Source organism: Carex rostrata, chromosome 19, assembly GCF_964058835.1.
Source record: "Carex rostrata chromosome 19, lpCarRost1.2, whole genome shotgun sequence".
Classification (NCBI taxonomy): domain Eukaryota; kingdom Viridiplantae; phylum Streptophyta; class Magnoliopsida; order Poales; family Cyperaceae; genus Carex; species Carex rostrata.
Genome location: NC_135936.1, coordinates 6,396,325 through 6,409,430, shown reverse-complemented (window position 1 = coordinate 6,409,430; position 13,106 = coordinate 6,396,325). Strand labels below are relative to the sequence as shown.

The 13,106-nt window shown below is 34.1% G+C and overlaps 1 protein-coding gene and 1 pseudogene across 2 annotated transcripts in view; both read left to right on the top strand.

Moving 5' to 3' along the window:
- LOC144571465 (mannose-specific lectin-like) overlaps window positions 1-11,364 on the top strand; it is a 53,122-nt gene extending 41,758 nt beyond the window's left edge. Inside the window, exon 2 of the mRNA XM_078320755.1 lies at window positions 10,790-11,364. The gene's annotated coding sequence lies outside the window, so the exon portion shown is untranslated. The remainder of the gene's footprint in view (window positions 1-10,789) is intronic.
- Window positions 10,280-11,364, top strand: LOC144571466 (mannose-specific lectin pseudogene; annotated as a pseudogene). Its single transcript, XR_013517517.1, has 2 exons — window positions 10,280-10,793; window positions 10,914-11,364. The product of XR_013517517.1 is annotated as a mannose-specific lectin pseudogene (transcript).
- Window positions 11,365-13,106: the final 1,742 nt, after the last annotated feature.

The following is a 13,106-nucleotide window of genomic DNA, read 5'->3' as shown; positions in this document are numbered from 1 at the left end:
ATAATTCATCTTTGTATATAGAACATCTATTGTCCTTTATTACTAAAGAGAAACCATTCATCTCTAAACATGAGATTGAAATGATGTTTCTGGAAATGCTAGGAACAAAATATACATTTTCTAGTTCCATTACAAGCCCGCTGGGTAGACACAACTCTATATTACCAACTGTTACGGCTGCAACTCGTGCTCCGTTTCCAACTTGGAGTTGTATCTCCTTGTTATGTAGCTTCCTCCTATTTTTCAGTGCTTGCATATTTGAACAAATATGAGCACATGATCCGGTATCCAGTACCCAATCATTAATAGAGGTTGCAACGTTAACTTCAATAACATTGATACTTGAGACTGAGACTTTTGAGACATTCTCAAATTTCATATCTTCAAGATACTTCGGGCAGTTTCTCTTCCAGTGACCTTTGCTATTGCTGAAATAACAGTCAAAGTTAGCAGAAACTTTTATCTTGGGAGAGTTCGTTCCTAGAACCAACTTCCTTTTGCCTTTGTACTTCGGAGCCACCTTCTTTGGGGCTTTCTCTATTTTCCTCCCACCTTCTTGGATCATGAGGACATGAGAGCTATTCTCAATGTCTTTATCAGTGATCCTCAGCATCCCTTGGGGCTCCTGCAAGCTTTTATCCAACTCTTGCTTATGGGAGTTCATAATGAACTCCGAATAGCTAGGAGGAAATGAGTTCAGGATAACTTTCGTGGCCAACTCGTGGCTCCACGGACAGTTAAGCTTCTCCAGTTTCTCATCATCGCTTGTCATACGAAGCGTGTGAGTACTGACAGAGCTGCTCTCTACCATTTCAGCAGGGACCGGTGTATTTCGGATATATTCCCTTTTCTCACGTGTTTGTTTTTCGAGCAAGGAGCGTAGAGAGAAGGACGTTTCTTTAGCCATATTACTACAATGTTTAAATGTAAAGATTTTAGCTTTGTTCATGTAATGTTTTATTCTAATAATAAAACTCCCACTGCAAATTTGTTCTATTCCCGTTTTGCAGTAGGACCAAGATCCCTATTTTCACCAATAACCAAGGCAGTGTATGCATATCATGACTATTAGTTATCTTAGGTAAGCAAACTTGCTAATCACACCTCTTTGTGATTCTTGGTTTCGTTAAAACATCACGTGTATTTAACGAAGACTTTGCCCCAAGCCCAAAACTGTTTTGGAAATCATTGGTAAGTAACCTCACTCTATTTGGTTTGATATGTCGGACATAACCCTCGACCACCAAAGGTAAAAGGCGATGTCTACTGAGTAGTTTAATCATCAACCAATGAACAATGGTTTGAGGAGGATAGAGTGGGAAGGGCATACTACTTAGTATTTAATGAGTTGGTGTTTATGCTTAACAGTGCCAGCAATCTCTAAAAGAGATATGCCAGAAAGAACGACTAATGTGATTTTATTCGTATCTAAAGAGACCTCTTTCATATGCTTCATTAAGCAGTCGTGGAAAGGAAGTCTAGAAAAGATACCGAATATGATCCCCATTACTTTCTATTCTTAGCGTGCCAGAAAGAACGACTAATGTGATTTTATTCGTATTTAAAGAGACCTCTTTCATATGCTTCATTAAGCAGTCGTGGAAAGGAAGTCTAGAAAGAATACCGAATATGATCTCCATTACTTTCTTTTCTTTTAGCAGTATCTCTTTCATATACTTAGCTTTTGTTAAGCAGTCAGTTCTTGCAACTGACTTTAGACATTCTAGCGGACACGTGAAAGTCGTTTGCCAGAAAGACAACGGTGAGTTCCTTCACAAATCTTTCTTTGACATCACGTTCTTTCACGGTTCCATGAAAGCGATAAATCTAATTTATTCAGTTCATATCAAAGCAGTAAATCTAATTTACTTATATACGGGACCAAGTCAGGTATATATATATTTATCAGTTCCTAATTCTTTATTTTGCAGCTATGCTCAGTTCTTTATTCTATACCGTTTAAAGCATATAAACAGTTTACATGTTTTTAAAACAGATATTCTTTTCGTTCCATAAAGCAATTTGGTAACGTGACAAAGTTCCTTTTCGGCCAGCCATTAGGACATGTAAAAGGGGCTCCCAGGAAAGATTGGGGTCACGAGGACCGCTTAGACTCAATCTTTCCTAGACAGAACCATCTCTTTTACGGTGTGGAAATGACAGTTCTTACTAAGGTACTTTATTGCTTCATCACATTCTTCGATGAACTTTATTTTCCGAAGGTTTTCGAAAAGGCGAAAGATTTACACTAAATTTTGCCATTTCAAAAGCGTTAAAGCAATTTGGTAACGTGACAAAGTTCCTTTTCGGCCAGCCATTAGGACGTGTAAAAGGGGCTCCCAGGAAAGATCGGGGTCACAAGGACCGCTTAGACTCAATGTTTCCTAGACATAACCATCTCTTTTACGGTGTGGAAATGACAGCTCTTACTAAGGTACTTTATTGCTTCATCACATTCTTCGATGAACTTTAACGCGATCAAAAGTTTTTGAAAACGAAAATATAAAGAAAGCATAAAGAAAGCGTAAATCTAATTTAACTTTCTTAGTCGAAAAAACCAAACCAAGAAAATCTCATTTCTAATCGGTTTTGGACTTGTGCTGCAAATGTAAGAATTTAAACCGATACGCGGTACATGTACCTTATTTGCATAAGTTATAACTTTAGAAAATCAATCAGCGGGAGAGCCTTGTGCTCTGATACCACTGTTGGGTTTCGAGGAACGGTTCAAACCCATTTAATTAGCTTAAGCTGCGGAAAGAGTAAAACAAAAATTTTTACATCTAACTTAAGCTACGGATTAAATGAATCAAGAAGATTCGTTTAATCCTATTTACAGATCTACTCCATAATTGATTTCCTAAAGCATTAAATCTATTTCCAAATTAAATAGATTAATATAACAATTTATACCTTGATTCCAAATCTCAGTTGGAATGCAGACCGAGCGAGTAGAGCCTCACCAGGGATGGAATCGACTCGCAGTATCACACGTGTGATACCTCTATTGGTTATCCACCAGGACTAACCGGAGAGCGATTTATTTCTTCTGCCAGAAATACCGTAAACCGCGGAATTCTGTAGAAACACTATTCACCGAAAAAGAGACAATTTAAATATATTTAAGAATGCAAGTTATTCCGTTTTACTAATAAAGCAAAACATGAAATACTGCAGAATCTAAAAATATATTTTTCCGAATCTCGTAATAACCGAAATCAGGGAAGAGAAGAAAAACCGATTAACGAAGTAATCAGATTAACATGTGAATTAGCAAATTTTCTCTCTACCCTCACCCCTCTATTTATAGTGTTTTGAGGAGGTTCGCAAAAGACCAAAATACCCCTCAAAACAAATCTATTTACCAAAAGCCCTTGACACCTCATCCTTTAATATGTGAAAAGACCAAAATACCCCTTCCACACCCTTTCACACTCTTCTCTATGTTTCTACACCCCTAAGGTGTCATGCAAGGTGGCATAGGTGTGAAATGACCATTTTGCCCTTGGCCCATTAAGGCATGAATAGTAAAAGGCTTTGATTTTGGGCTTTGACTTTGGGCCTTTAATTTTAATTAAGGCTTTGATTATTTTGGGCTTTTAAACCCATAATTCAAATCCATAATTAACATTTAAAATTCCAAATCATATATATATAATTGTCATGTACAATTATATTTCTTTTCGGTTATTGTTCGGTAACTTTTATACAACGTAACGTGTACGTTTATAAATTAATCGTTGTTTCTGCTTGTCATTCTAAATGACATTTATAATTTAATTATATCACGTATAATTAATTATAACCATCTTAATATTAATTATAATCAATTTATAATTAATCAGTAAGATTCTCCGAGTAGCTCCTATATGGTGTGACCCAATAGGATCTGTGTTATGTTGGTAAACAGAGTTAAAACTGTTTTAACTTCTGTTAGTCATGGGTGGCATCTGGCAACACATCATGACCATCCAATTACACAGATGATGCTGTACTGTACAATATCACGATCCAGTAAACAATTTACTTGTGTCAGTTCTTCTGTCTCATAGCTATCAGATCAGTTTCAAGGTAGATGTGTGTCATCCTTGGTAACTGTATCTTTTCTTGATCTTGAGTAGATTATCAAATATAATTACTCTTGTAATTATACCGCATGCAGATAATCTAACTCTATCAAGGGGCCCAGTGATGCTATATCTCGTATAGAGATACGAGGGACAAGTAGTATTCTTGGTAGACTATCACTTCCTCAGCTAAGTTATATATATGGAAATGCTACCGTTATGGCTGCTTTTTACGGACAGCGTTAGATAACACTCACTCATATATATTTCTTAGTGGGAACGATAAATACCTCATACTGTAGAACTTTGACACTGAATGAAAACATAAATGACACGAACACAATTCTATTTAATGTTTCATTCGGGGTCTGTCAAATACCATGTTCCTAGAACATGTATCCATGTGATTAAAATGACATCTCATGTCAGGTGGTTTGTAAAACTTAACCATCTTTTAATCCACATGCTAACCTTATCGCGGTAATTAGTGTTCCTGCTAATTACCTTGGTCAGTGACTTTTAAGAGTATATATTATCTATATTATGGAGTTTCACAATTTCAGTCATGAACTCGAAATGATCCATAATTTCAATAATACTCAAGGCAACAAAATGATATATAAATAAACATTCAATTCATGAACAAAGCTTTATGATTAATTTATCGTATTATTGACTTCTATATTATTACAAACTAACAATAACTTGTGCGGGAGAAAGTTATATGTCAATAGTATCATTACCCCTCATTTATAATGAGTGATGATATTTTATGGGCCCCTTGGTAAAGTAGAATTATAATGCATGCAATATAACTGAAGTGCAGTTATATTTTTATAATTTACTTAAGAGACCAAGAAACAAATATAATACAAAAATGACATAGTCCGACTTTGTATATTATTCATAATATCATGTGGCAAGGAATGGACACAAGTAATGTTATTCGTAACGTTACTTTAAAGGATCATGTATTGTAAAAAAGATACTTTACATCTATGTTATTTGGGTAACTATAATGTATAGCTAGAATACCGCTTATAGTTTATGGTAATAAAATGTTTTATGCCATTGCCAATATAACACAGATCCTCCATATAGGTCACACCAACTGAACGAGAAACAAGAAGGATATTTTATTTATATGATGTATATTGTTTCATATGACATGAAATAATATACATGTGATAAATAAATATCATGACTGCTTAGAACGAAGATAAATTTATGAGAAGTGTGCATATATATTATTTGGTATAATATGGTGCATATTATATAGTATAATATGGTGCATATTATATAGTATAATATACATGACACATAATTAATAATGTGCAAAACATTGTTATAACATTAGTTTATTAAAACCCAAAATGAATATGAGTTGAGGCAGTTACTGTAGCGCGCACTGTAGTAGCGGCTAGGGTTGGCTCTTTTAATAAGGAGAATTATACTAGGAAGGTTACACAATGGAAACCCTAGTATATTTGTATATAAGGAGAGGTAGAGAAGGTATTCATGGGTAAGCAAGGAAGAAATTTTCTGAAAATTTATTTCCTTCTCTTCCTCTCCCTCCTAGCCGCCATCTTTCTTTCTCTCATATTATTGGTTTCTCTAGTGAGAAATTATTAGAAGAAGAAGAAGGGTTATTAACTAGGTTCTAAGCTTAGATTAGATTAAGATCTCTAGCAAGGTCTTTCTAATCCTTGTTTAGTTCAAGGTGAACACTAGGAGGCCGTTTTGACAAACGAAGGTATCCAAGAGATCTAGAAGAGAATTCGACTTCTCTCTATTTACCAAATTGACATTTGGTAGAGGTATATCCAAATCACCTTTAGTAAATAGATTTGTGATGAATGAATGAGTAGATATCCATTTGCATACATTTGAATTGCTTTAATAGAATTAGCATAATAAAGTAGATCCGTAGATGCTTGTAAGAGGGTCAAAATTTTTGAATTTATCGCCTTGCCGCATCATGAAATCCTTCATTACATGCCTATTTATCAATTCAAAAATATTTTGTATATCATGCTAAACATGGAAACCAATCCTTAGAATTAATGACAAATAATCAAATACTATTTATTGCCTATTTCACTAGATATGATTGATATCCTTCAATTTCTTTTTTCCTTCTTTTGAGTAGATATAGATCTTCTAGAGGATTCGGCTTGATCCCCAAGTTATGCTGGAACCAAGTGTAATCTTTTTGAAAATAAAAAGTGTCATTCGGTGTCACCAAAAAAGGGTGTAATTGGATCCCTCCTCATATATATATATATATATATATATATATATATATATATATATATGCTAATGTGCTTTCGGTAGCATATGGGTCGAAATACACACGGTCCAAATTTGAAAATTCAAAATTCAAAAAGACGATTTGAACCGTTCATCTTGTTCTCCATATTAATATGTTCTTGGAGACCAAATTTTACATTTTTCTGAATTTTTTACTATTTATTAAGCCACTTTGAAAATCGCTAAATCCAACGGTTTTACTGTTTTGTTAAGCCACCGTTGGATCAGCCCATATGCTACTGAAAGCACATTAGCCTATCTCTCTCTCTCTCTATATATATATATATATATAGTAAGGCTTGGGTGCTATGGATAGCATAGAGGGCTACGGTGCTGCGGCTCAATATTCGAGTTTTCAAAATCCTAACGGTCGATCTGAACCGTTCATCTTGTTCTCCATATTAATATGTGTTTGGAGACCAAATTTTACATTTTTTGAAAATTATTTACAATTTTTTTAGATAGATAGAAAATCAAATATCTGAATGGTGCAGAATTTTTTAGATCAAGTGATTTTCTACCTAGCTAAAAAAATAGTAAATTTTTTTCAAAAAATGTAAAATTTGGTCTCCAAACACATATATAGAGAACAAAATGAACTATTCGGATCGACCATTAAGATTTTGAAAACTCGAATATTGAACCGTAGCACCCAAAGCACCCAAAGCCTTACTATATATATATATATATAGAGAGAGAGAGAGAGAGAGAGATGGGCTACGGCGAGTTGCGAAGTAAAGCGACTATTTTACTTCACGCTCATATTTTGCGATTTTAAAGTTCAAAACGTCGATCCGAACCGTTCATCTTGTTCTCCATATTGAAATGTGCTTGGAGACCAAATTTTACATTTTTTGGAATTTTTTTACTATTTATTTAGTAATTTTGAAAGTCGCTGATCTGATGGTCCAGAAATTTTTTTACTATTTATTTATTGTTCACAGCAAAACAGCAATTTTAAAAAATGCTTAATAAATAGTAAAAAAATTCTAAAAAATGTAAAATTTGGTCTCCAATCACATTTCAATATGGATTAAACATCTAACGGTTCGGATCGGTCGTTTGGACTTTCAAAATAAAAATATAGCGTGAAGTAGAAACGCGTTTTTACTTCGCAACTCACCGTAGCCCATCTATATATATATATATAGAGAGAGAGAGAGAGAGAGAGAGTACGGCTAACGCGCTTCCTCTAGCATATGGGCCGAAATGCTTCCGGTGGAAATTTGAAATTTCAAAATCCAAAAAGTCGATCTGAACCGTTCATCTTCTTCTCCATATTAATATCTGCTTGGAGACCAAATTTTACATTTTTCTAAATTTTTTTACTATTTATTAAGCCATTTTGAAAATCGCTGATCCAACGGTAGCTTCTGATTTTTACTGTTTGGTAAGTCACCGTTGGATCAGCAATTTTCAAAGTGGCTTAATAAATAGTAAAAAATTTTAGAAAAATGTAAAATTTGGTCTCCAAGCAGATATTAATATGGAGAAGAAGATGAACGGTTCAGATCGACTTTTTGGATTTTGAAATTTCAAATTTCCACCGGAAGCATTTCGGCCCATATGCTAGAGGAAGCGCGTTAGCCGTAATCTATATATATATATATATAGGGTCGCTACCCCTATCTTGCATTAAAAGAAAAATACAAAAGATGGAAAAATTAAGGTCAAGATCATATGATAAGAAATTAATGTATGTCATATATAAGAGTACCTTGTCGGGCCGACATTTTTAAAAATACCCAAAAAGAAAAATAAATTATTAATAATAACCAAATTTAAAAAAAAAAATTAAAAATGCCCAAACCGCTTCAAAATTCGGTGGTCCGGAATTTTTATTCCAAACCGCCTATTTTCCGAGCGGTCCGAGATTTTTTTTTTTTGCTTTTTTTGCAAATCAAATTTGAATATCTGGTTAACATAGCAAAACAATTTCAAAAATTATGAAAATTGACCGACATGTAGTCTTGACATCGTAGAACAGGACTGCGAAGTTTCATAGAAAATCTCCGAATAGATCATGAGATATCAGCTCTCAAAAATTACCCGAACTGCTGAATATTTCATTCTGAGCCCAGCTTTCCACATCTGCTTAACATAGAAAAACACCTTCAAAAATTGTGAAAATTGACCGACATGCATTATTGACATTGTAGAACAGGACTGTGAAGTTTCATACAAAATCTCCGAATAGATCGTGAGATATCGGCTCTCAAAAATTGCCCGAACTGCTGAATATTTCATTCTGAGCCCAACTTTGCACATCTGCTTAACATAGGAAACCACCATCAAAAATTGTGAAAATTGACCGACATTCAGTATTGACATCGTAGAACAGGACTGTGGAGTTTCATACAAAATCTCTGAATAGATCGTGAGATATCGGCTCTCAAAAATTGCCCGAACTGCTGAATATTTCATTCAGAGCCCAAATTTGCACATCTTCTTAACATAGAAAAAAACCTTCAAAAATCGTGAAAATTGACTGACATGCAGTATTGACATCGTAGAACAGGACTGTGAAGTTTCATACAAAATCTCCGAACAGTGTTAAGCAGATGTGCAAAGTTGGGCACAGAATGAAATATTCAGCATGCAGTTCAGGTAATTTTTGAGAGCTGATATCTCACGATTTATTCGGAGATTTTCTATGAAACTTCACAGTCCTGTTCTACAAGGTCAAGACTACATGTCGGTCAATTTTCACGATTTTTGAAGGTGTTTTTCTATGTTAAGCAGATGTGCAAATTTGATTTGCAAAAAAAGCAAAAAAAAAAAAAAAAATTCTCGGACCGCCCGGAAAATAGGCGCTTTGGAATAAAAATTCCGAACCGCCGAATTTTGAGGCGGTTTGGGCAGTTTTAAAATTTTTTCAAAAATCTAGTTATTATTAATAATTTATTTTTCTTTTTGGGTATTTTTAAAAATCTCGGCTTGTCGGGCCATTAGGTTAAGAGCTGACCACATGACGGTGACAGCATTTCTATTATACAATATACTTCCAGTGAGGTCGATGTTCAGTTTTTTATTTTTAAACAAAAAATAGTGATGGTAACAACATCTGTTTCATTCAGGACTGAAACACTTTTTTTATTTTTAATTTTTTACATCACAAATTAACATAGGTTATGTTCGATCATGTACATGGAGGAGAATATGCAACAGCATCTTCTCAATTGTAACACCTCTGATTAGTGACGATAATTATAACACTGGTTACGATAATGAAGATTGAAAAAGGAAATAAAGTAAAATTATAATGATAAAAAATATAAATAAAAATCAAGAATATTAATGGTATTTAATTACACTATGCAAAAATTATATATGGAATATGGTCAATGACTCAATGGAGTCTGAATTGGAATTCAGCGCATCTGAGGTTTTGTTGGGCCTAAATTGTATAATGGGAAGTATTAGGCCCATATTTTACTTTATTGAATCATTGATCCATCCATGTCTCTTCATCTATTATCTTTTTACAAAGACGACCCACTAGTGAAATTATCAGCGTTAATCAATCCAATTATTTTGGATTTGTGCAGTTTTCATCCGTATAGCGAGGAACTATTATATAAGCAATATCAAGCAGAGCGATATCTAATATTTATGGATACCTGCTTCACCTTAAAAATGACCTTGATTTTAATTAGCTAAGTGTCTTGATCCCCATCTTGGCAATTATACCCACGGCCCCACCTTATCTCCACCAGAAATATAATAAGAAGCGAATAAATATGTTCCACGTACCAATAATCCAATTGCCATATAACGCAAGTACGCAACGCACATCAGCACATGGCATAATGAAGTAACAAATTACAGTACGTAATGCCCTTATATTGATCTATAAATAGAGAACACCAGCAAATTAAAGCAACCAACACAACTCAACTAGATCAGTTCTAGTCTCATCACTACTAATGGCATCACCTACTCTTCTTACAACTCTTCTAATCCTCTCAGCAGCTCTCGCCTTTCTCGCTCCCTCTAGCTTTGCTGATTATGTCATGTTCTCAGGCGATACCCTGAATGGGGGTCAGTCCCTCTCATATGGGAACTACATTTTGACGATGCAAGGCGACTGTAATCTGGTATTATACGATGGCCAGGCTGTGTGGTCCTCTGGGACCAACAAGAAAGGCACTGGCTGCAACCTTCGGATGCAGAAAGATGGTAACCTTGTGATCTATAATGGCAGTAACAGGGCTATTTGGGCTAGTAACACCGCGAGGGGCCAAAGTAACTACGTTTTGGTTCTCCAACGTGATCGCAATGTTGTGATCTATGGTCCAGCAATCTGGGCCACAGGATCAAACCGCGCCGGCACTGCTGCTGTGGTCATCTCAGGAAATTCAACTAAGTCTGCTGTAGTGGCTGGAGATAAAATCGGCAAGGTGAACGGGAAGTAATGTTACTGTATGCGTATGCATTTGTGTTACTATGTATGCATGCAAGAGAGTGTGCTCATGTGTCTCAATAAATATTGAAATAATTATGTTGTGCTCAATCATTTGCAAGGTGACCGGGAAGTAATGTTACTGTATGTGTATGCATTTGTGTTACTATGTATGCATGCAAGAGAGTGTGCTCATGTGTCTCAATAAATATAGAAATAATTATGTTGTGCTCAATCATTTGCAAGGTGACCGGGAAGTAATGTTACTGTATGTGTATGCATTCGTGTTACTATGTATGCATGCAAGAGAGTGTGCTCATGTACATCTCAATAAATATAGAAATAATTCTGTTGTGCTCAATCATTTGCAAGGTGAGCGGAAAGTAATGTTACGTACTGTATGTGTATGAATTTGTGTTACTATGTATGCATGCAAGAGAGTGTGCTCATGTGTCTCAATAAATATAGAAATAATTCTGTTGTGCTCAATCATTTTGTATGAATGTATTTAGCCATAGTGTTTATTGGTAATAAATGCATTTAAGTAATGAGTTCAACTGAAAATATTGTTCCTTTATTATGCTGGGTCTCATTAATTTGCTAGCAGACAATGTCAGAAATGATAGGGACAAAATGGTAAAAATTTTGTTTGCAAGGCCATTACATTAATTAGATCTACCAGCTTATTTTATTTAAAATGGATCCCAAGAAATATATACTTCCTCCACATAAGGGTGCTTGTTCGAAATTAAAAAAAAAACAATTAGTTGTGGATATTAAATAGTTGAGTGGCTTGACCTCTTATATTTACTATATATATATATAGAGAGAGAGAGAGAGAGAGAGAGTGGCTAATATCAAAACGTTTGCACCAACCCTCCCGTGCAACCAAGTCAGTTTCCGATTTTTAAAGTCCAAATGATAAATCTAAACCGTTAGATGTGTTCTACATATTAAAATCTGCTTGGAGACCAAATTTTACATTTTTTGGAATTTTTTTACTATTTATTAAGCCACTTTGAAAATCACTGATCCAACGGTGGCTTCTGATTTTACTGTTCCAAACAGCCACCGTTGGATCAGTGATTTTCAAAGTGGCTTAATAAATAGTAAAAAAATTCCAAAAAATGTAAAATTTGGTCTCCAAGCAGATTTCAATATGTAGAACACATCTAACGGTTCGGATCAGTTGTTTGGACTTTCAAAATAAAAATACAGCGTGAAGTAAAAACGTATTTTACTTCGCAACTCACCGTAGCCCATCTCTCTCTCTCTCTCTCTCTCTCTATATATATATATATATATATAGAGTTAGGCTGGGGTGCTATGGATAGCATAGTGGCCTCTATGCTACGGCACAATATTCGAGTTTTCAAAATCCGAACAGTTCATCTTATTCTCCATATTAATATCTGCTTGGAGACCAAATTTTACATTTTTCTGAATTTTTTTACTATTTATTAAGTATTTTACAAAATTGTTGATCCAACGGTGGCTGCACAAAACAGTAAAACCGTTGGATTAGCGATTTTCAAAGTGGCTTAATAAATAGTAAAAAAATTCAGAAAATTATAAAATTTGGTCTCCAAGCAGATATTAATATGGAGAATAAGATGAACGGTTCGGATCGACCGTTTGGATTTTGAAAACTCGAATATTGAGCCGTAGCATAGAGGCCACTATGTTATCCATAGCACCCCAGCCTAACTCTATATATATATATATATATATATATTTATATATATATATGTAAGAAAATTAATATATTTCTTTATGTGTTATTGGAAAAAAATAAAAATACTTGAATTCTCAGTTATTGATCCCGGTTCAAAAGTCACTTGTAAGTAAATATATAAAATATTGTAATCCTTCTAGTACATTTAATTTCTACAAAGTTGTATCTAATTTTGAAAAACAAATGCTTGGATTCTCAGTTATTGATTCCAGTTCAAAAATCACTTCTAAGTAAATACATAAAATATTGTGATCCTTCTAGTATATTTAATTTCTAAAAATAAGTATCTATTTTTCAAAAAAAATTAAGTTATTTAATGATTGTTATTAAAAAGAATTTTCAAAATAGATACAATTTTTTATAAATTAAATGTACTAGAAGGATCACAATATTTTCTGTATTACCTAGAATCATGGTTCTAAATAACGATTATAGCGGTATAGCGGGGATACAAAAAAAAAAAGCTATTGCAAATAACGTAAATATAACAGAAGCTATCATACATAACGTTTTTTTCTTTTCAAATTTTATATTCCATATTTCTACTAATTATCAACATAATCAATATTGGAGAATTGAGGTAACAATTAAA